At 37.5% G+C, this 22,876-nt stretch overlaps 1 protein-coding gene across 1 annotated transcript in view; it reads left to right on the top strand.

Moving 5' to 3' along the window:
- Positions 1–343: 343 nt before the first annotated feature.
- CDH12 (cadherin 12) overlaps positions 344–22,876 on the top strand; it is a 497,894-nt gene continuing 475,361 nt past the window's right edge. The window contains exon 1 of the mRNA XM_015854453.2: positions 344–710. The gene's annotated coding sequence lies outside the window, so the exon portion shown is untranslated. The remainder of the gene's footprint in view (positions 711–22,876) is intronic.

The following is a 22,876-nucleotide window of genomic DNA, read 5'->3' as shown; positions in this document are numbered from 1 at the left end:
TTCAGGCACACTTCATGGTCAGAAAGACAATAAGGCTGTGGGAGGGGGAACAATGATTTCTGGATGGTAGATTTTAATGTAATTTTCTGGGGCTGTTTTTGTTTTTTTTTTAAATTATTATTTATTTATTTTTATTTTGTCATATTTATTTTATATCTAGTAGGTGGCAAATTTATCATCTTATCAGTGAGTTGATTGCATTTTAAGGTCTTTTGGTTTTCTCATTGAGCACTACCTAGTTTTCCAGTGTCCAGAGAGGGGCTATTGTCTGAGCCTTTCTTAATGTGAAAAGAAACTGAAAGCTGCTGTGTAGCTCCAGAAGGGCAGGGTGGCTTCCGAGTAAGGGGTTAAAACTACTTTTCCCAACTCATACAATTTCCAATGCAGTCCGTGTGTTTCTGTGGGAGGGGGCTGCAGTGAGGGAAGCCACGGTAGCAATTGGCTGCTCTCTCTCTCAGCTGCAGCTGAGCTCGAGCTGCTGCTGGAGCGGTATCGATCTGAAGGGTAAATGTGCAGGGAACCACTGCGAGGGATTCGCTCATTTCTGAGAAGGGACCCAGCCTCTGCCGGTAACAGCGTGCTTTCTACCTTGCCTCTCCTGCCCGTGGGATCCTTTGTGAATGAGGGGTGACCCGAGGACGGGCAGTTTGTTGCCACAGCGATCCTGAGGACTGTCTCGGTGCGGGTGCTGCTGCGGCTCTGTGCAGCAGGTAGGGCTGCGTGCTGCGCCCCGGCCGGGAGCGCGGCGGAGCGGACTGCGGAGTGCGGACCCTACATCGCCCCGAGAGCGGCCCGGCTCTGCGTGGGGCTGCGGGGAGGGCGGGCGGGTGGCCTCCGTGCTCCGCACCGCAAACTTCAGCGAGTTCCCAGCAAAGTGGGAGGGCCGGCGGTGCCCGAGGGAGGGAAGAGACCGGAGGGGAGTTGGGACGGAGGGAGCTGTCCGCAGTCCTGCTCTCTTCTGTGGTCCTCGGCTCCGAGGCGCCCGGCCACGGAGTGCAGTTTGCGGTGAGCAGTGCTGAGAATGCACCGTGCCAAACTGTGGGCTTAGTGCGGTTGGAAGGAAAAATAAGTAAGTGACGGTGTGAAACTTCAAGTGACTGTATTTGTGTGCTGTTAAAATCTTTTTAAACACTCAGTCTTCCTTGTGTGTGTGGAGGATGGGGGGAATGTGAGGGGGTGGATTTCTGCAGCACTGACCTTTGAAATGATAAGGTGCAATTAAAAGCCGGAAGGTAAGAAATGGAAATTTGACTTGATGTGACTTTGAAAACACCTGAGCAGCTTCCTCCCTTAATAAATAAATAAATAAAATAATAATAAAAAAAATAAAATAAAAAAGTCACTGCAGAAATAATGTAATAGTGAGAAATGAAATGTAGTCTTGACATCCAAGATGTTCAGATGCAAGCCATGCCGTATTATTGTAATGTTTCAAGTTCATCTTCTACAAATTAATCATGTGATGAGCAGTAGAACATACATAATCCTTATGCAAACATTTTAATGGTGATTTTAGACCTGAATTATAAATCACTCTGTGAATGTCTATAACAGGGATCTGTGAAGGTACTTGTCTTGATGAATATTTCACGTACTCTTCAAATGTGAATGGCTGTGGCTTTAGTATCTCAGCTCCAAATGTTTAGTATAGATGAGGAAGGCTACATGTTTCTTGTATTTTAAACATTCCTCCCAAAGCATACTGTGGTGATGATGGGCTTTGTGCTAATTTTTGCATGTACTGAGGTATGGTTAACAGCTTTTCTTTCTGTATCTGCAAATATCTATACATAACTAAATAGGAAAGCAGACTATCTTATTGCTGGATGACATCAATGAGCAGTTGGGATTTCTGGTGATTTTTTCAAGTTCAGAGAGAGATCACAAAAAAAAAAAAAAAAAAAAAAGCAACACAAAACAAAAAAAGAACTTGCAATACAGGAATACTAAGTAGGTCTTATGACAGCATACCTTTTGCTGTGTATATGATTGCATTTCAGGTCGAAAGTAGATTGGAACTGAAATGTTTCCATAAAATCAGGACTTTAGAAAATTCACTGTTTGGTCCGGAGGTCTTTATTTCAGCCGTCTGAACATCTCATTAGACCTTTCATTGATCACTATGTGTTGTTCAGAGTTTTCAAGGCTTCTTATGAAATACTTCCCCAGATGTGAAAGCTAGGAGGTTACACTGCAGGAGTCGTAAGCAATTAATTGCTGAACTATTCTGAGTGCTTCAGAACATATCACCACACAGAACAAAGGCTTCAATCTCAGCTTATCAAACTAGTTGCCTGATGTTGCTCTTGCTGAGATCTAGTTCCTGTTAGAGGTTGCACAGAGAAAGCAGATTCTCTTTCTGGGAAACAAGAACTAAAATGCAGTATTTTGAAAAGAATTCTATAAAAAGTTATTATTATTATTATTATTATTATTATTATTATTATTATTATTATTATTATTATTTATTATTCATGGCTACTTTATGTACAATGTTTTTCACTGAGTTTATTTAATTTGAATTAGTTTGTTCTCCCTCTGCCCCCAGCTGTTCTGAATGTCAAGTGTATAGTATTTGTTGAATGGTACACCAAACAGAGGTAATACAGTCTCCCAGAATTTCATTTCTATTTGCAATATGTAGACAGCATTTCCTGCAAATATACAATTATTTATCTATTATGTATCTATATACATACATATATATAAAAAAATTCTGCTTCAATTGCAGTGACATACAATATAGAATAGACAACAAAAAAGGCAAATGCGAGTGTTATGGTTGTCTTGCTATATGCAGTTTCTCATTTTGTATCCATCAGTTGGGGTTTTGTTTTTCTGAAGAAAAAGATGACTAGTAATGAGTGCTCAGAAGGAAAGTAAATGCTTATTTTGCTTTCTTTCAACCTTAAATAACCCATTAGCTCAATGGTACTGCTAGAGTTGATGTTAAAATTTTATAGGGTAGCAAATTCCTAAATTGCTTTTTCATAAGTAATTTTTAGGCTGGCAACTTTTCCAGTATTCATATTATTTTACATACTTTCCTGCATAATATTTTGCAAAATGTTGACACATGATGCATCTGCCTTTGTTTGTTTTTGGTTTTTTTTTTAATCTGTATACTTCTATCACACTATCTTAAAGATGTAGTTATAAATGCTTTATAAAAAGTTAAGAAAAGGTGTTTAAGTAAGGAGTTATAACAGAATGAATAAATTATATAGGTTGCACAGAACTGTGCAAGATAATAACAATTTTTTTGAAGTGTTCTTATATCTTTTCTGGTCCCTTCCCACTACGTACTCTCAATGATTCTGTTATCATTTCATTTCATTTCTTTCTTTCTTTTTTCTTTTTCTTTTTTTTTTTTTTTTAATTGATAACTTGTGGAGCCAGGAGTTGGACTCTGATCTTTGTGGATCCTTTCCTACTTCCTACTACTCTGTGATTCTGTAATCATCCAGAGCCCAGGTAGTCCATTTGTAATATACCCATAGGATCTGACATTAACCTTTTGAAGCTATTCAGACATGTACATACATGCAATTAAGATGTTATATGAATTTTCAGTTTATGAATTTTCATCAACTTTATAAGCAAAAGAGATGCTGCGTTGCAACACTGGAGGCCCTGGTTCTAATCCCCCCTGTGGCGCAAGTGGTAGAAGTGCCGCTCTGCTACACAGAGGCTCGAATCCCGGGGGGTTGGACTCGATGATCTCTAAGGTCCCTTCCAACCTGCACGAGACTATGATACTATGATACTATGATAAATACTTGTGTCTGCTATATGTATGGCCATAGAAGTATCTGCAGACATCTCACTTGTAGAAAGTTAGGCTTGTCTTCAGACACGTTCCATAGAAGAAAACTGATCCAACACTAATTGTTTTCAGTGTATTCACTGACTTTTAAAATACAAAAACAGAATTTATTTGGAACAAGTTTTTCTCTTGCTAGTCATAACTGATAGTAAATATCAACTATATATAACTATTCTCCTATCAGCCTGAAGAAGAGGAGGCTCAGGGGAGACCTTATTGGTCTCTATAACTTCCTGAAGGGATGTTGTAGTGAGCTGGGGGTTGGCCTCTTCTCCTGTGTAATCGGTGATAGAACTAGAGGGAATGGTTTTAAGCCCAGCAGGGGAGACTCAGGCTGGACATTAGGAAGTATTACTTCTTAGAAAGGGTGGTGAGGCACTGGAATGGACTGCCCAGGGAGGTGGTGGAGTCACTGACCATGGGAGTGTTCAAGAAACGTTTGGATGTGGTGTTGATGAATATGATTTAGCTGGGAAGTACTAGTAATGGTTGGACTAGATGATCTTCTAGATCTTTTCCAACCTTGATAATTCTGTGATTCTGTGATCTATAATGACATTTTCTGCACATATTTCTGATATCATTCTGAAGATGACAGTGTCTACCAAGGAAATATATGTATTGCTCATGAATATAGCATTGCTTATGCTTATCATAATACTTACGCTCTTTACATCTGTATTCTTAGTTTCTTGATGTTACTAATTGTCAGGCATACTAGTTCTGATTCCAACTAGGTATATCAATTGTATACTGTTGTATATCAACAGTAGTCAAAGTTTGATAAAAGTTCTGCCTTGCAGTTTAATGCCATGCCATATAGTTAATGTAAAGATGTGAATAGAGTATGAAATAGTTTTGTAATGACAAATTGTATTTTGATTAGGTTATCACAGTTGTCTAATTCAGTCATGAGGATCAGGAAAAAAAAAGTCGTTTTTATATATTCCTATTAATCGATGTTGTTTCTTTTTTGGGGGGAACATGAACATTTCCAAATGTTTTTCATAATATTGACAAACAGTGGTGTGTCTGTGCATGTGTCGTACCTACTGATCTATGAACTGTTAATAAAAAAGCAAAAATAATGCATTGTTGAATAACTGCAGCAGAGGTGTCATCCTCTTGTGAAAACCTAGATGAGTTAAATTATAGCGTAAATACAGAAAGAAAAGCATTTTTAGAAGATAGAAGTTGTATCATTTTAAACAATAAAATATGTTGATATTTTGTCAGTATCCAAGAAAATCTTGGACACATTTTAATTTCATTTCCACACTGACACTCATTTCTAACAGCTGGTATGTTTGAAACGATACATTAAAGAATATTAATGGAAGCAAGTGAGAAACACAGAACATGAAAAACTGATTCCGTACTATCTTGTTTTTTTCTTTTCCTGATTTATCCATTACTTCTTTTTTTTTTTTTTCCCCTTTGTGTGTTAAGAAAAAACAAACAAACAAACAAAACAAAACAAAACAAAACAAAAACAAAAAAAACCCCACCACTATAATTCCTTGACATTTATCTGCTTCACTTCAAATGATGTGCATTTACCTACAGCATGACTATATATGTTGGCTTCCAGGCTATTCATTTGCAAAGCATGAGAGATCTGGAATGTAAAGTTTGTTATAAGAAGCCAAATATTATTCTGCTTTCAAAATCTCTCATAAAATTGTCTCCACTTAAAGAATTTCTATGTATACAGAAGTTTGTGTGTGTTTATACATACCCTTTAAACTGAGACATTTTTATGTGATGTCCTTAAAGGAGATGAGAATTTGAGTTTATACAGCACTTAACATGTTTGATGTATCACAAAGCAGTGAGTTATGGTGCATGGTGGCAACAGGTACTGAATAGACAAATGCTGCTAAGAATGGATGTTGGCTGAAATATTAAGTGCTATAACTGTGTTAAGAAAAGTGTAATGAGAGTTTTACCTTTTTAATTTGTTAATGTTTAGGTAGCTAATTGTTCATGGAATAGACTGAGATAACATATCTTGTATGAAAGTTGGCTCTTCTCTTTTTCAACTTTAGATTTCACTTTCAGGAAAGTCTTCTTTGAGGAAGGAGGACTAGGTTCTTCTGTGGTATACTAATTGTTCTTAGCAGATTCTCCTGTACTATCTTACTTGTAGCTGTGTGATAATTATAAGTGGTCCTGTCAATCTAGGAATACCTGGTAATTAAATTAATGTATTGTTTTATATTTGCACATGAACTTTATTTTGTACCTGGGTAATGCCAAACTCAACAATATAAATCAGAGAGGTTATTATTTGAGGTTAAAAACTAGGATGATGTAGTAACAGATTCAGTCATCTCTCTTAAATACAGTCTGCTGTTCAGAAGCCTCCATTCAAGAGGTAATTATGTCTCTCAGTTTAGGATGCCATTTAAGTCTACTTAGTATTAAGAGATTATTTCAATATATACCAATATTATCTTCAGAATCTCTCTGCTGAAGAAGGTACTTGCTTTCCATGACAAGTACTGCTAGGTGTTAATCATTTCTCATTCATATGTAGTCTGCATAGTTAGTGAATAAACCAGGAGTTCCAGGACCCCTACATTGGGCAGGGCTTCCACTCACCAGATGAGGCCATTCAGGACCCCATCCAATCTAGTCTTGAAAGCCTCTAGAGGTAGGATACCCCACCTTATCTGGGCAGCATTTTCCAGTGCCTCACCACCCTGTGAGTAAATTATTTTATCTTAACATCTAACCTAAATCTCCTCACATTCTTCATCTTTCTTTCACTATCAGATTATTTAGAAAGTCAGTTTTCCTCCTGCTTGTAAGCTCCATGCAAGTACTGAGAGGGCTTCTTGCAGCCTTTCTTCTCCAAGCTTAGTTTCATAGTTTCATGGTTTCGTGCGGGTTGGAAGGGACCTTAGAGATCATCGAGTCCAGCCCCCGGGATTCGAGCCTCTGTGTAGCAGAGCGGCACTTCTACCACTTGCGCCACAAGGGGATTCGAACTCCGGGCCCCAGTGTTGCAAGGCAGCATCTTTAACCACTGCGCCACCGGGGCACACACCGGGGCAAGCACAACTTCTTCAACCTTTCTTCCTAGGATAGATGCTCCAGTCCTCAGATCATCTTTGTGGCCCTCTTCTGGACCTGCTCCAATAACTCCACATCTTTCTTTTACCGGGCCCCTGACACAAGACCTGGACACAAGCTCTTCCAGATGAGGTCTCATAGTGTAGTGCAAGTGGAGACAATCACTTTCCTTGCCCTGCTGGCCATCAATCTTTTGATGCAGTCCAGGATACAGTTGGCCCTCTACTTTGCTGGCTCGTGCAAAGCTTTACATCCACTAAGTTCTCCATAGGGCTTTTCAATGAGTTGCTCTCCCAGTCTGTATGCATATTTGGGATTGCCCTTAACGAACTGCAACGCTTATTGAATTTCTCTAGATTCTTGTAGGTCTGCTTCTCAAGCCTATCCAGATCTCTTTTGGATGGCATCTTTTCCTTCTATTGTGTCAACTGCACCGCTCAGCTTGATGTCATCAGCAAAGTTTCTGAGAGTGCAGCCAATCCCACTGTCCATGTCATTAATAATGATGTTGAAGAAAATCCAAGATGAACTCCTGGGGGATACCACTCATTTCCAGCCTCCACTGGTATTTCTTCTTTATCTCAGTGTAGATTCTTATTACTTACAGGAAAAATTAATTACAAGCTGTGTTTTGAGCCCTGAACAGAGGTTCCAAACAAATGTCCGTATTGCACTTTGACTTTACTGACTATGGGAACTCGAATTTGTTCCAAACATGCCCTCTTTTCGCAGACAGAGAAACTGCAGACTAGGAAGCACTGTCACCCACAGAAGAGGTCTCTTTTTCAGTTCCTTTTTCACGTATTTTTTTCTTTTTTTACACCACTGAAAACTTTGACAACAGCATGAAATACGATGGGACTTGTGTGGAATTAGAAAAGCACCTTGAAAATTACTTGAGAAGAAGGAAAACATTTTGAAATAGCAAAGTGAGTCTCATGGATAACATGTTGACTATCAGATGAATTCAACTGCATATGGAAAGATAATGATTGTAGAAAGGGAGATGATAGTACTGAGATTCGTTCTTGATTTTAAATTCTCTAGATAGTAAAGAGAAACAAGCCTAAACAACGAGTAAAACCTCTTTACTTCAACTTTTCTGACATTAATGGAAAAAGCCATGGTTCTGATATCTGTCAGAAAAAAACAAAGCTATGTGATTCAGGAAGAGACAGCTCAATGAACTGGTGTGACAGAGTTGATTCATCAGTGTCTTTCATGTTGCATTCCAACATTAGTTATGTATTCTTCTAGAATATGGCTTTAGTTTTGATTGATCCTTGTCTCTTCGGGAGCACAGATGAGGAATAAAGCTGTTTTAACCTTGCTTGGAGACTCTCTGTCAAAAAGATACTAGTGTTCTCTTATTGGCAAATAGCCAATACTGGCCAGGCAGAACATTGGTACCTTGTAGTTGCCCTGCTCGTTACATATCTATTGGTAAAGTTTTGCTTAGGAACTACGATTAAAACAGTGAAGGGAAGCTGTGAATGAAAAGGTGGATTTTCTTGGCAGCAGACCAACAGTCAGCAGAATGGCTGGGATCTAACCCTTTTTCTTCAGATGGCAAGCTTTGTATGATTTTCCTATGATTTTTTTTCTGTCTGACATCTGCACTTGATTGGGCTGATGCATGAAAATGGAGAATTTATTAAGCACAAGTAAACAGAAACACGTATACACAGTGAAGATTTACCTAAAGTAGAAGAAGTGGAGTCATTTTCTATCTGTCCCTCTCTTATCATCTGACTTTTCCCTTTCTTAAATAATAAGCCTCATTTCAGGTCAATGATTTGGTCTTCCCATTGTTCTCCTATTCTCTCCTAACCATTATGGGTATCCAATCTCAAACTTAAAGCTGGGTGCTCAAATGTGAATGGGAAAGCAAGTGCATGAAAAGGAAGGCCACAGTGTGAAGCAAGTAACACAATTCAAAAAGGTTTCATGTTCATGGAGATCCCTCCTTCTTGTTTATAAGACCTACATTAGGCCCTAGAGTAAGCGGCAGAAGTTAAGTAGGAGAGTACCTAAATTTTGCAGTAGCTGTTTCTGGAAGGTGTGCAGCTGTCTCTCTGTATTCAGAGGCAGACATCTTCACCCATGTATCACTTCTTCATGAATATATATATTTTAATGTGTGAAATTTAGAAAGTATGTCAGATTGTGTGTTTCTGTACCAAAACCTAGTTTTTACCTACCAACCAAACTGAACACAGTTAACACATGAAAAATGAATACTTAACCAGTTGCAAAATTGGCCTTAGAGTCTAACATTGAGTAAAATGTGTGTGTGGTTCATGGGGGCTACCTTATTATGCAGTAGAATGGTATTTCACTGGATTTGTTCCCAAGGCCGTAGAAAGAGCTGAAATGTTTAAACATGAATCTGAATTCCCTTCTTGAATTTGTGACCAGAGAAAAGAAGTTGACCCTCCCCTCCTGCCATAAAAGTAGCATGTCACAGTGCATTTCAATCCAACAGGTGAAAGTCTCAAAGGAAAAGTGAAGGAAGTTAGTGTAATGAGCAAAACACTGGTGAAGTATATCTCAAACAAGTCATGAAAACAGTATACAGAGTAATATTTAGTAGCTTTTTCTGGTACTCTAGTAAGGTTAGCAAAGTTAATCTGCAATAGGGTCCTGGAATTCACAAGAAGGGCAAAGCAGATGCTTGTAGAATATACTAGGCAGCTATGAAACAACAGTCTCAAGTGAGATACTCATAGGTGCTTTTGTATGTTTCAAGGTAAAAATGAATAAAAACAAAGAAAATCTTCTGTCCTTCCTAAAATTAAATAAGAGGTCTCAGGTGTTAGCACTACCTATTGCTTCCCTGTTTTGCAGGATCTGAACCTTCCAAATTACCTACAGAATTTCCCATGATAATGTCTTCTTAACTGCTAAGTCCATTACTACCATTGTTAGTCAGAACTGCCATGCAGGTATGTAGCAGTGCAGAGGGCATTGAGTGTGCCCTCAATAAGTTTGTGGATGACACCAAATTGGCAGGGAATGTCAATCTGCCTGAGGGTAGCGAGGCCCTACAGAGGGATCTGGATAGGCTGGAGAGCTGGGCTGAAGCCTTTGGAATGAGGTTCAACAAGACCAAATGCTGGGTCCTGCACATTGGCCACAACAACCCCAGGCAGCGCTATAGGCTTGGAACAGAGTGGCTGGAGGACTGTGTGTAGGAAATGGACCTGGGGGAACTGATTGATGCTTGGCTGAACATGAGCCGACAGTGTGCTGGGGTGGCCAAGAAGGCCAACGGCATCCTGGCTTGCATCAAAGACAGTGTTACTAGCAGAAACAGGGAGGTAATTGTCCTCCTGTACTCAGCACTGGTGTGGCCGCACCTCGAGTACTGTGTTCAGTTTTGGGCCCCTCACTGCAAGAAAGACATTGAGGCCCTGGAACGTGTTCAGAGGAGGGCTACGAAGCTGGTGAGGGGTCTGGAGCACAGGCCTTATGAGGAGCGGCTGAGGGAGCTGGGATTGTTCAGCCTGGAGAAGAGGAGGCTCAGGGGAGACCTTATAGCTCTCTATAACTTCCTGAAGGGGGGTTGTAGTGAGCTGGGGTTTGGCCTCTTCTCTCGTGTAATCGGTGATAGAACTAGAGGGAATGGTTTTAAGCTGCTCCAGGGGAGATTCAGGCTGAACACTGGGAAATATTACTTCTCAGAAAGGGTGGTGAGGCACTGGAATGCACTGCCCAGGGAGGTGGTGGAGTGTGAACACCATGGGGGTGTTCAAGAAACCTTTGGATGTGGTGCTGATGAATATGATTTAGCTGGGAAGTACTGGTAATGGTTGGACTGGATGATCTTCTAGATCTTTTCCAACCTTGATAATTCTGTGATTCTGTGGGGTGGGGGGGGGGGGGGGGAAGGCATATTTTTTTCAAACATATAATTAAAATTTAAACTTAGTTTGAGGATAATTTAGGAACACATTCCTTCTTCATTTTCAGTTCAGCAGTCTTGGAAAATGGTTCACTGTTGCACCCACAGTTAAGTAGAACTGCCAGGATGCAGTAAAAAAGGAGGGAAATCTTTGAAAAGATTGTCATAACTGGTTCTGAAGTTCACTACTGTTATCTAAACTGAACAGAGAAGAAGCATATGGACTCATGCCTACGCACAACCCAGAGTTCCTAAAGAAGCAATTAAATGGCTTAATATTGTAAATCTCCTAAACTTTATTCTGAAGCTCTTTTCAGTGAGCAATGCTAATTTGTAGTGTTGATTCAGATAAACTGGAAATACTTTTTTTTTTCATATAGTCCTAAAGTCTTCACTCTTGGTCCTATAGAAGGTTGTTAGGAATAAAGTATTTTGAAGTCAGCAATTGTGTATTTACCTTTCTTTAGGACAAAACCTAAATGGAGTTATATTTAGAAATATCTTTTTTTTTTCTTTCTTTTTTTTTTTTTTTTCCCCTCATATAAGTGTTAAGTTTTCCCTTTCTTCTTACCTATCCTTTAAGAACATACTTAAATTCAGCTAGACTCAGGCTCTGTGCTCTAATAGAACACAAGTCCTTGGAGCATTAACAAATCTCTCAGCTTTTAAATAGACTGTGACCTATTCATTTACAGGGCTACTTCAATAAAGCAATAGCTCACTTAGGTTAATGATGGATCGTGGTGTGATTCGATTTGCAGAGTGCAGGCTTGCCCATTATCCCCTAATGTTTGTATGGGTCGTGTTATCACATCCAAATAATGATTCATGCCACCCCTTGTTCCTGGAGGTATCACAGTGATTACAAGAAAGCTCAGTATGCTAGTACACAAAGCCTTTAGGGTTCTGTTAGCTGCTGTTGAGTTATTAGTTTTGGCTGTAGTATGATAAAGCAGAAAAGACTTGGGTTTCTCGGCGACTGTGACACCATCCTCCTGTGATTCAGTTGGCCATCTGGATAAGCAGACGGGATGGACGTTTGTAGAAATCAGATCTGTGTTTCTGTCTTTTGCATCCTGCTTCTTTTTTTTCAGTGAGGAAAGTTAGCTGACCCTGACCTGCTGTGACAGATTATTAGCAAGTCTAGTGTCTTGTGATCTTTTTTTTTTTCCTCTCTCAGCTTGAGATGAAGATGGAACAATTTCCAACAGTAAGAAAACATCTCACTACTTTGATACCAACTGCAGATACCACTCAGGAGAGACTTGGGCTGGTAGCACCGCAGAGAAGAAGAGAGAAGTGGTTGTGTTTTGTAGTTGCAAATGAACTCAAATGAATTCAAAACATGACAGTTTTTTTTTCCAGTGCTGCCACACAGTTGTTTGCTCTGAAGAGGTCTTCACCTAGTCACAGAAATTCAAAACACTGAACGTGATAGAACAGAATGAGGGAAGTTTTGAATGTACTTGTAAATTCTTGTTAAGTTTTACTTTTACCAGCCAACCCTCACCTTCCCCCTCACAAAACAAAACAAAACAAAACAAAAAAAAAAAAAAAAACAAAAAAAAAAACAAAAAAACCCAAAACTCAACAAAATAAAAACACCCCAAAACAAACAAAACCCAAACCAAACCAAAAACAGCCAAAAAATCCAGAGTTTTCATGGCTGTCACTGTGTTTATACTGTGACCGTTGGGCTTCTCATTGATCTAGCTGCTCACAAAGCCAAATCTTAAATGCTTTTGGTAAAACTGTCATAATACTGGCACAAGAACTTCCTAAACATAAACACTTTAGCTAATATAGAGTCCAAGTAAAATATGAGTGGGCAGAGGAATAGTTTAGATTTTCTTATACAAAGATATTAGATGAGGAGAAATAGAAAAAAAAAAATATATATATATATATCTTTTTTGTTTACAACTAAATGAACGTGGAACCTAGGTAAAGGAGAAATAACTCCTTATGGGTAAGGAAATAATGTTCTTTGAGTGAATCAGTTTTGTTGCAGCTGAATTTAAGGATTCTCCAACAGTCTGTGTCACTAGGGAGAGAGAACAGTTATACATGGTTCAAGAACACTTTTCTAAGATAAGGGACTGATGGTGAAAAATAGGACTGGAGTGCACCTGTTTACATCATTTTTTCCACTTTCTCTGCTTCTAGACAATGATAAATATAATACAGTCAACAGTGTCAAGTAGTGATTAAGTATTCGAAAATATACTTTCTTTACCAATCAACTTTTTTTTTTCTTTTTTAAACACCCTTACCTAAAGCTACGTATATATTTATTCATACGTAGTACAGAATCTATGTATTCCTAAATAGCTGAAATAATAAAGAGCTTAATTTGAGACATTAGAACTACAGTTCTTTGTGATTAAAATACTATTGCCATGCTGACCTCCCAAGCAGGGAATTAGGGAAAAAGATGGACTCACATAGTAAAAGAGTAAAGCTATTCCATTGCCTTAAATGGATTTGGTTCTCATTATATAACATTTTTATTCTGCTCTAAAAGCATTACGCAAAAAACATCCCCAGAAATAGTGGCAGTGATCTCAAAATTGTAAACAGATTTTGAACCTAAATTAGATTTCCCAGCTGCATATTGGTATATTCGCAAAATGAAATAGTGAAAAATGGCCTTTGAAATGTTTACTAAATTAAAATTCTGAAAAGTCTTGCTTATTTTAATTTGCTCAAAGTTGCAGCCATTTAAGGCTCAGAGGTCCCTTGTGATATTTGCCTGAAGCTTTAATGGAAGGAGTTTTCTTCCTTTTCCATCCCCCTACATTAACAGAGTAATGATTTTTGAGGATCAATATTGCATTTCTGTTTGGAAGCTTAAAGTCATGTAGCCTTCACTCAAAAGGGTTCCTTACTGAAATTTGATAGGATGTTCGAACTCACTAATTGCAAAGACCAACATACAAACTTTTGTGCCCTCTTTCCCATCTCCTGTTTCAAGTGATAGACATTTCAGTGAAATCTGATCATCTTGTTTGCATCTGTGAAACATTCAGAATTTATTTACACTATGAATACAAAGGCCCATCTTTCAAACTCTGCAGGCTAACACTAGAGGATGTATGAACTATAGGCATTTTTTTGCAAGCAAAGCAGACTGTCATTCAAACAACCGTGGCTGCTACTCTTGCCTAGCATTTTTACAGTGGACTAATTTTTGTAATGAAATACAAAAGCTTAACGTCAGATTTTCAGAGTTGGTGTTGATAATTGAAAATGAAGTTGTTTGCAAGGGGTAATGTAAAAGCATGAGAATTTTCAACTTGTTTTTATCTTCTTTATATGAAAATAACTGAATCACTTTTGTTGTTTTTTCTTTTTTCTTTTTTCTTTTTTTTTCTTTTTTTTTTTTCTCTTTAAGAACAGTACAGTGTTAAAGCTGATCTACATGACCACAAGAAATGCTTGGCTCTACTGTTATTTTTGAAATAGGCAACTGGAATCCCACCCTGGAAAAGAGGCATTATTCTTTTTATCATGTTCAAGTGGTTAGAGTTAGGTTTCTTGTTCATGTGTAGTTTTTTGTTTGTTTGTTTTTCATGGTAAGAAAAATAACGATTTTCAGAGGTAGTTAGGTACATAGAAGGTAACTTCCTTCTATGTTGTTTTAATTGCAAAGTAGGAATTAAGTATTTGCACTTTCTTGAATATTTAAGGTAAATCCTTATGTAGACCCTAAATCTAGACGAGAAACAACACAGCAGTACTTTTATGTTAACAAATAGTGTGGATCTCTGAAAGATTTAAATGTGTATTGCCTCTGTTTTACCTATGTACCAACAGACCCCTCTTTTGATTGTTAAGTAGCTCATTAGAATCTATTGTAGCACAGAACACCTGACACAGAATACTATACACAACATAATCTGGAATTTATTTTGTATTTTCTCTAAGAAAAGACTTTTCAAACTTTCATAGAGCTTAGTTTTGAATTATGATGTGGGCCTTTCTTTTCTGCATCATTTCAAATAGTAAAAATTGCAAGGAAAATGCTTATTTCTACCTTATTTGTTAGTAATTCCAAGGTTTTTTCCAAGTTATTGATATTGGATGAGGGAGATGTAACTGGCTTTATTTCAGTAATAGTAATGATTTTCTAATGACTGCTATCACTGTATTGTTTCTCTTAAACTTACTTATGTGTTTATGTAATAAATAACTTATTACATATATTTAATAGTGGTTATGCAGACACTAATGCTCTACATACTATATATTATTAGGAGAAGCTCATTTTTGACACTAGACATCCACTAAGCTAGTCCTGATGACATGTGCATCCATGTTGTTTCTATGTTTGAATTTTTTATCATTGTTATTTTTTACCCTAATTTTATATTTGTAACTCAACTGAAGCAATAAGTAGGGACATAATGAAATACTTACTAAAGAGGGAAATATATTTTTGAAAGTATTTATAAAACCAGAAAAGCTTGAATACTAGCTAATAATATTGAGCGTATGGATGTGATTGTCCACCTTTCACAGGTACAGAACTAAACAGAGAAGTGTTGTGAATTACTGAGAAGGAGTAACATCTGAAAGAGATGTAGAAACACTGGTTGAAATTTTCCTAGTGGAAATATTTTTCTTGTGACAATTTGATTTTCAGCTGCAGAAAACATTCGGTCATGAAGAAATGTAAGAAGATGTTTAGATGGATCTAGCAAAGTATTCCCTAGACAAATCTGTGAATCTGTGAAATTTCTCAGAATAGGAAGAATATATGTCAGAAGTATGATGTTGAAGTTGTAGTTTTTGTCTTTTTTGCACCTTTGTTCTGAAAGGGAGAATTGCTATTTAGATTTCCTTCCCTCTCATAATGCTGCACGGCCGTAACAGCCCTTTGAAGTATCCACTACAGAAACACTTTGTGGAACAACATGGAACGGTACAGGAAATAAGAGCAGGGAGAAGTCCCGTGGGAACTGCACCATTCTATAAGCTTTGAATTCCACTTATCACATGACATCTAGGAAATATTTGAGCTAAACAGTATTGCATTTTGACTAAAATTATATTTTCATAGTTTTTTTTTGTGCGGGTTGGAAGGGACCTTATTTTATTTTTGCCTTTTTTTCCTTTGGGGGAAAAAAAAAATAATTCAAAAGCAAATCCCTGTATTTTTAATTTTTATAAGCAGTCTTACTCTTGCATAACACTTAGGACCTCAGAGTACTTTATATTTGTTTCATGTGAACTTACAAATATCAGAAGATAAGTTTATCCACCTTCTTTGTATCGATTTCTGCCTCTGATTTGTTCAGCACTCCATTTATTCTATCACTTTTTCACCAGATCAAGACTTACAGAAGGAAAAATAACACCACACACTAAATTATAGAAGTTTAAGGGCTTGGGAGTTATTGGCTTGAGTCATTTTCTGACAATGTAAATAATTATCTTAACATCCAAGTCTGACCCTCTCCTACACCAGTGGAAGCACCACATACTGTTCTGGCTTTTTTTTTGTAACAGTTATGGCTGATTATTTTTCATCTTTCCTTGAGGACATTTATCAGATGGATAACTTAATGTCTGTGCTTTAATGATTTCTTGACAGCTGGCCATAAAACTTGATAAATGCTCCTGCCAAAAAAGCCACACGTGGGTTCCAAAAAAAGTTTGCAAATTCTAATAATGTAGATTATTTGATTGATGCACAGTATGCAATTTAATTACAAAAATAAATGAGGAAGAGGAAATTTGTCACTTCCCTGTTCATTATTCCTTAATTAGAGTACAACTAATCAGGGTTTCTGATTGGCTGAAATAACCTCTGATATAATTCACCGCACTGCCATTACAGTAGGATAAATAGGAAAGTATGAGTTATGTCTCCCTGCCAAAACAACACAAAAGAACAAGGAAACATGATGAACCTTAAAATATTGTAAATGTTGCTCTGTCGGCAATCTGTCAGATCAGTAATTTACTACAACTAATGAAATGTTTGTCTGGCAAAGTGACAGAGTACATTTTTTCAATATGCAGTATTTATATATATTCTATTTCTGACTACCAGAATAGATCAATACTGCACCTGAGACCAATGCATTCATTTTGGTTTTGGCTTGTGTAAATGCATTCTACATGCTTTGCTTAACATCTAAACACATAAAGTGGACCAAGTAGATGATGTTAATAACATAGCTCTGAGGTCATTATGGCTTCATTGTGGAGGCTTAATGCTCAGTACAAAATTTAATTTAAGGTTTGTTTTTTGTTTTTTTTTTTTTCCCTAAGTCAATTATACTTGATCAGCCTGGTTTTGCTGTGATGTCTGTTGTGTGCTTCAACTACTTGTGTTGTCTATACTTTAATGCACATATTTCATGGAAGAGGACAGGACAGAAATGGGAAATACACTTTGCATATTATGAACTGTACTCACAAAAGTCAAAATGTTTACTTAAATACATTCATGCCTTAGTTAAAAAGAGTGTTATTATTTTATATGGAAGTCTGATAACTGAGTAGGCAAATAGGAGTATCGTGATGATGGACATGGTCCAGGATTCTTAGTTGTGATTATGGGAGCAGGAGGTTGAAAATTCTAGTGAGTGAAACTTATTTCTTCTTCTTTGGGACTGCCAGTGTTTCCATTTGTTCACAATTCCTTCCATTCTGGGCATACAAAAGGAGAGATAGGAAGATAGCTGTCAAAGTAGAGGCGGTGGTTAAGGAATACTTCTGGGATGTTAAAAAAAAAAAAAAAAGAGTTTGAATTCCTATTTGCCTTGGCTTTAACCCAGCTCTCATTTGAAGTAAGTAACTTTACCTCCATACTATTATAGCCTAAGTATCTCCAAGGAAGGTATTTAAATTTTTATAAAAACCTAAAAGGTCGTTGTTATAGAGAAGAATTGTAAATGGCTCTGTAGTGCAGCTGGTAGAATTCTTACCCACATTTACAGAGGCAAGTTGGTTTTCTGTGCCAAATTAGGCCAAGTAGGGACTTTAAACCCCTCAGTCTCCCCACATTTCAGATGAGTTACCTTCTGCAGTATTAAATGGTCTACAATCTATCTGCAGACTCTTTACAGGTGATCATCCAGTATTACCTTCTGCAGTATTAAATGGTCTACAATCTATCTGCAGACTCTTTACAGGTGATCATCCAGTATTGTCCCTGTGCTGCATGGAACCAATTTTGAACGCTGAAAAAGTGTAATGGACAAAAGATACATTTTAATTGACTTTTTTTTTTTTTTTTTTTCCCCAGTGCATTTTAATACAATGGATGATTTTTGCTGCATTTGGTTCTCACTTGGACAAAGTAGAACTGAATTGGTTCAAGAAGAAGGGGACACAGGGCAAAACAGGAATCTTTGTACAAAGATTGTAATCTTGAATGTCTCACAATGAGAAAACTCTTGGGGGGTATGGCTAAAATGAAGTAATTCTTTGAAAAATGCTTATCTCATTGTAATACAGGTGCACATAAGAGCAGCTTATGTGCTCCACTGAGAGCTGAAGCACCAAGCCACAGGCTTGATATGATTTCCTTTGATTCCAAGGCTTGTAATTAAGCAGGTACAATGTGCAAGACTGAGTCATGTATAGTCCCCTTTGGTCCTTAGTGCTTCAAGCAGCACATAAAAGATGACTAATTCAGTAGGCTGTTATCAAAAAGGAATCACTCAAAATGGCAGAACCTTGTGTGCTTGCCTCTGTTTCTGCAGTAATGTTGTCTCTTGTGTTCTAGTTTAGACAGAGCTTGTACATGATGTGTGGGACATCTTTGTGTGCATGTGTGTTTCCAGCATCCTGACAGTTTCCTTATCATCTCTTACTATTTTGTTTGTGTTTACATGCGTATGTATGCTTTCTCATTCCTTTACACTTGTGTGTGTGTGTGTGTGTGTGTGTATCTTGATATCTCATTCAAAAGAGGCTATGTAGCTCAGTTATGCTGCTGTGTTAGGCTTAAGGAGCCTTCTGCTTCATTCCAAGAAAGATGGGTCACATCTGCAGAAATGTTCTCAAATGCATCAGATTCTAAGGGAGACTTGAGGCTTTATGCCATTAACAGGCAACTCTAATAGCAGAAAAAACATCTAGAAAACTTGCATAGGGATGTGCATTTTCAACCTATTTGTATCTTGGTAGACATCTCTGCCATTTGATTGTATCTCTATTTTACCTCACTATTTTATAGCAATACACATTTGCAGAATGGAAAGGAGGACGTGAAATCACATCCAATGTCTCTGGACATTTTAAGCATAAGAAACTATTATTTAGATACTGTAGTTCGACCTCTGAAAAAAATGATTCAAAGGAGCAAGGAAGAAACTCTTAGATATGTGTAATCAGTATCAATATTTGGATTTCTGTATGTGTTCTATCAGGATTTTATTGTGCGAAATTATGCCTGAATTCAGATGATTCTGAAAACTTACTATGACACCTCCTGAATAAATATTGACTTTTTTTTTCCATTGTAGAAATACTTGAATCAGTAGGCAGCCAAGATAAGAGAAACAAGACAGCCTCTGATCTAGGCTCTTCATGTAGTTTTTAAAAGATACAGAATTATTTTTATTTCATTTGTTCACTTCAGGCACCTCCTGTCTGACCTTGGTAAGACTTACAGCAAGTGCTTTTACAAACCATTTTTAAAGAGAACTTACGTGTTTTAAACTCCCACATGGATTCAGACATTTCAGCAATTAAATAAATAAATAAATAAATAAATAAATAAATAAATAAATAATCCACAGCACATGTCTGTATTTATTTGCTAAGTATTTAAGTTTTTTCAAACGTGTAGGCTCTGTAGTTAGACTTTTCGATAATAACTTTTGAATGCTCTCCAGGTACTGCTCTGTCTCATGCCAATCTAAAACAATAGCTTGGTAAGTGATGCCATCTGCCTGTATCCTTTAAAATATGATGCTGACAGAAAAATGGTATCATTGGAAAAGTATGAACTCTGACCTCTGGAGGTCATCTTGTCTAACTTCCCTGCTAAAGCATGTGCAACCTTCTATAAGGAGCCTGCCTTAGCAGAGAGGTTGGACTAGATGACCTCCAGAGATCCCTTCCAACTCCTACAATTCTGTGTGATTCTGTGATATTAGCTTCAATCATTCTCTTAATAGTGTGACAATCTTGTAATTGAGCTGTAATTGAGGCTACAAAGCCATGTCAGATCTGCTCTGCCATCTCATTGGGACCGTAACTATTATATATTCAAGGATACCATGAAATAATGCATAGCTATTCAATTGCTTCCTTAGTTTAGAAAAGCTTTCTGTAGATGACCTAATAAATGCTCTTTCCTGAACTGCTAAAGAGATTGGGACTGCAAGGATATAAATGGTGAAAGTAGAGAATCTGGTTCTGTGAACTTGTAAGGTATTACACAGAAACAGCATACTTTTAATGATGATAAAATAAAAATATACGGGAAAATATTTTCCAAAATATGTTTGATATTATATTTAATTAAATGAAATGTGCAAAAATAAATCTGATAATTCTTTGTGACAACATAATTGCTCTTATTATTTTTCCATAGTTTAAAAAGCAGATTTCCTCCAATAGCAGTATAATCAGAATAGTACAGCTGATTGACTTCCTGAGTCTGTGGATTTCTTCCATAGCAGATTTCCCATGACACCAAACAAAAAAATACCTACTTGAGCCAGCTGCCACTTCCATGTCTTTCCCTACATGGTGTTATGAAAACACCTGGGGCGGAAGCCTGAGACACTGAACAGTTAGAGATATTGAAGCTACAGGACAAGGTGGCGAGCCTGTACAGATGTGTGTAGTGTCATAGAATGTAGGCTCCCTACACCTGTTAGGGATGAGGGAGATCTTATTTACTTATCAGAGAATCTTTGTGTCTAATTCCATGTGCATCTGCATGCAAATGAAAGTATAGTTAATCCCTATAAAGATGAGATAGCTCAAATAAAGAGGTGGTTTATGTCATAGTATCACAGTCTCGTGCGGGTTGGAAGGGACCTTAGAGATCATCGAGTCCAACCCCCGGGATTCGAGCCTCCTATGTAGCAGAGCGGCACTTCTACCACTTGCGCCACAGGGGGGATTCAAACCCATGGCCTCCGGTGTTGCAACACGGCATTCCTACCACTTGCACCACTGGGGCACACGAGGGAAGAGATATCATATAGTGAGCAGAGGGAAGAGATATCATATAGGTTACACTGTACTGAAAGCTAAATAATGGGTTAATAGTATATTTGACATATAGAGAAGTAGCCTCAAGCAATTTCTCCATTCTAGTTCCTAAAATAATTTCCCTGTTAGCCTATGCTTTTGATGCAACTTCAGTTCAGCCTGCTATCTTTGAACTGTAAAAAAAAAACAACACACAGCAATCTTTACCATACCTCCCTGATGACTTTTTCTGGTCTTGATCAATTGAAAGAGCTTTTTTTTTTTTTTTGCCTCTGAAATCCAAACATTTTGTTATTCTAAGTATTCTTGCAGAAGCAGATATCTCCCTCTACCTTCAGGAAAATTTGACTTAGTGACTTCTTCAGATTTTCAAGAACATGATGACCTACAGTTCCAAACAAGATTTGGTTTGGAAGTAGAAGTTTGATGCAGAAATAAGTGATAAAAAGTGTTCTCTGCACAATGAAGTTAACCATCAAGTAATATTTCCACTGTTGAAATAACTGCAACATTAATGATTTTAAGGATTTAAGCAACAGTTACAATTTAAGCTCTCAATTGCAAATGCAATGTGATTTTTATATTTTTTTCTTCTTCCCTAATGAATTCAAATTCCAGTAACATCACTGTTATATTGTAGAAGCTTTGCTTGCATTCCTTGGATGAGAAATGTGCATCCATTTTGTCTTTCCACATCCATCTATGTACTTCTGTATTATGTTTGATCTTATCTAGCATCTTTAACATGATTTAACAGACAAGTGTAAATTAAAAATAAAAATAAAAACAAAAAATCTTACAATGGTGAAAAAGCATTAGTGTAGTGGCAAAATGAAGCCTCCAAATCCAGTCAGTGGGACTTGGAATTTCTAGGAACTTGCTCTGTTCAGACTGTCTGAAAGGAGATGACACTCAGATTGCACTTGGTCTGAGGTAGATTTGATCTGTGATGTTTCTTGCATATCTGCATATAAAGACAAACAGGAGCACACTGGGAACACTAACAGAGGTGCTGGGAAGATGGGAAGTGGTTATAATGCAGAAGTCACACAGCAGTCACAAAGGCAAATCCTTTGTAAGTACTAAAACCAAATGAACAGCATGGAAGAGATACTTCATTATTTCCTAATGCATTCTTGTGCCTATAATCACTCTAGTTATTCCAGCCTTTCCTTGGTTACTTAATCCCACTTTCTCTGTTTTGTCCTATTTCACTTGTTTATTTTATGGATGATAAATTTGTCCTCAGGGCATCAGAGTAAGGATTTTGTAGATAATTCAGTATGTGTTGCTGTTTAAATGTATAGACAGTTAAAATATGTGGGTCACTCCAAAAGTAATGCTGTTTTTTTTTTAACTCCATAGAAACTGCATCAGGGACAAAGAGCACAATAACACTATTTTGATAGAGCAAATTCTCAGCTGCAAAATGATATTTTTCAACGTAGCCATCAACTGTGTATTTTCAACAGCCTCGTGCCCTGCTTGTAAGCATCTGCAGCAGTGGAGGTGACCCACTGTTACTGTCACACTGAAATGCACAACCCAATGCCTCACTGTTCTCACATCCACTGTTTGGTCTCCACAGATGTTCAGCAAGTATCAATGAATGTCAATGGATGCAGTTTTTTCCACACAGAGAAATTCATTTCCATTCCTTTGCTATCCACTTCAGATACTACTTTGTCATACTGCCTCTCTGCAGCCATCTGTCACATGGCAACAAAGTGTAATGGAATATTGTCTGGAAAAGTCTTTACTGCTGTATCACAACCATCCATCTCTGATGTAGACCAACATAACAGCATAGAAGGCATTACTTTTGGAGCAGCCCTCATAACTATCTCACTATATTTTTAAGTAGCAGTAGGAAAATCAAA

This window comes from Coturnix japonica, chromosome 2, assembly GCF_001577835.2.
Source record: "Coturnix japonica isolate 7356 chromosome 2, Coturnix japonica 2.1, whole genome shotgun sequence".
Taxonomy (NCBI): domain Eukaryota; kingdom Metazoa; phylum Chordata; class Aves; order Galliformes; family Phasianidae; genus Coturnix; species Coturnix japonica.
This window is presented reverse-complemented; position numbering and strand designations above follow the sequence as displayed.